This window comes from Lygodium microphyllum, chromosome 20 (assembly GCF_053477565.2).
Source record: "Lygodium microphyllum isolate KBCC chromosome 20, Lygodium_microphyllum_v1.1.10, whole genome shotgun sequence".
In the NCBI taxonomy this organism is placed as follows: Eukaryota; Viridiplantae; Streptophyta; class Polypodiopsida; order Schizaeales; family Lygodiaceae; genus Lygodium; species Lygodium microphyllum.
The window spans coordinates 81,825,141-81,827,640 of NC_141154.1; positions in this window are offsets into that span (position 1 = coordinate 81,825,141).

Sequence of the window (2,500 nt, forward strand, 5' to 3'; positions counted from 1 at the left end):
ACCTTCAACATGTGGTGCCCCTACAAGTATACATGTGCATACAAGTGGTGCTGTCTTTTTGTTAAACTTGTAATATATAGTGGATTTTTAGACTCCAAAAAGTGCTCAAGTACAAAGGTGCAGTAATTTGATGTTGCTTGTTTAGTAAGCTCTTTGTCTAGATTTACACATATGATAATTTATTAATTTTCTCTTATTGAGATAGTTGCAAATTTTCCTTGATGCACAGGGCTACATACTGGAACATCGCCATGGGCAAAGGTCAGGTTGGAGTAGCATCATACTCAACAAAAAAAAAAAGAGGCGAGAATGTGTACTCACTCAAGAATGGGTGCTCTCTATCCAGCATGCTATCTGAAATTACGAATGTATATACTGCTTATGATCATTGCTAATGAGTTTGAGCGTACTACTTAGAATTGCTAATGTCACCTCTCTAGGATGGAATTTTTTAATGCCCATGCCATGGCTATGTTTTCTTGCCGAGTTGGTGAGGGAACCCTTTCCCTATGGGCGGAGATTGCTAACCACCATGTGTTGCATCACCTTAGGATTCCAAATGTGTCTATATTGGCATTTCTTCTTATTTCCAAGTCTGTGCGCATTTGTCTCACTATGTAGTAGGTATGTCTCTCCATCTCCACTTTGTATCAGTCGTGAATTGCATTGTAGCTCCACATATGTCAAACTTGGTGTAGGTTCTGAAATCTTCTCTTCCACCCCTTTACAGAGTTGCATCTAGAAATGGCATTGGTCTCTACATGAATATGAAAACTAAATTGGTGTTTTCTTCCCTTTACAAGTTCGATTCCTTGTCTTTTCAAATTGAGCTTGCATTATGGAAACTTATTCCACAATTCTTGGCTTGACTTGATTGTCAGTCATCATGGCCACAAATTGGGGGAAATTGTAGAATTTATTGCACATTGAGACATGCATCGTCACATTGATTTAGCGTTAGGAATTGTTTTTGCTTCCGTTATTGCATATCATTGCTTGTAATTTGGTTTGTCTTCATTAGTATGCACTCACACTAACACTTGATGCCCAAATTGAATGCTCACATATTTGTGCCATCTAGTTTTATGTGTGATCACTTCTTTCCAAATTTTCAATGGTTTAATTTAAATTGAAAGTGGTTTTCATATGTTCATACCAGATTAACCTTTGTGCTGGGGGATTTGCATGTGCCCCATCCACCTCAAGCATGCAATTTCATCCCATCAACATGATAAAATTTGTAAAAATCACACATAATAAATCAAGTTTATTTGCTTGTATTGTCTTGGTCCTGCACAGACACACACAACCTTGGCAACACACTCATGTGTTGATTTTTGGAATGTGTTATCCTCTGCTTGCACCATATTGGATATTGCAAACAAAGGACTAAGGTACTTCACAATCTGATCATGTTTGGAATCTACATTTTGTAATAGGGAAATTCATGATCACAATCATCATGTTTGGAATCTACATTCTGTAATTATATAAATTCATTATCACAATCAGACCAGGACCAAAAATGTCTTCCTGCAATAAGTTTAGGGATATGACCGGCCGATTCTGCATTTGGCTCTGATGATAGGATAGCCTACATGTAGTATGGAAACAATTGGAATATTTTGTGTTGTCTAACATAATTGTTGTAAATCTTGTTGCTCCCCTGTGTAATTATGTCATTGCTCTTGCTAACACTCAACCTTTGTCATTGTGATGCACATATTTCAACCCACATGGCAAAGCTCACACCTTTTCCCGCTATAGTTCCTTCATTCAAAAAGCACACAAGTTTGACATGTTCATAGCATAAAGTTGGCTTTTTGATTTTAAAATGTGACCAGTAGTTTACTTCTATGTTTCTTCCATATGATGCAACCATAGCAATGTTCAAACATGATAGTGTTGCAAAGTGTTTCTATCATTGAATGCGTTGCCATATGGATTCTAAACATCAAGGATGCAATAAATGATTTCTGTCGATATTGAAGTAAATGATTTTTGTCAGGTCTCAAATTTCTTTGTGTTTTGCACTGTTTACAGAACAACAATTATTTCAAATATGTATAAGTGGTGTCTTGTACTTTTGTGATTACATAAGTTGTGGTTAACATTTGGTTATTAAGTCACTTATATAGCTATGTGGCAGAGATGCCATGAAGTGAGTTCCATATGGTTTTAGTAGTCTCAATATTTTGATTGAGCATACTATGAAAACATTTAGCATTGGTTGAATAAACTGCTCCATGAGGTCATCGTCCTCCTTTGTGTAATGGTGGAGCAATGGTTGCAATGATGACCCTTACAATGTTTTCGATGAACTGACCATTCGTATAATAGTGGATTTGATTATTGGTAGGAGATGTTTAAGGAAGGACTTGTTGTGCTCTCTTCAATGTACCTCTATTGTAATTTGTGGACGAAGAGGCCAATGTAGGAAATGATGGTCCATTCTCTACAAGGACCAGCAAAAATTAGTTTTTCTATGTGGAGATGCCAC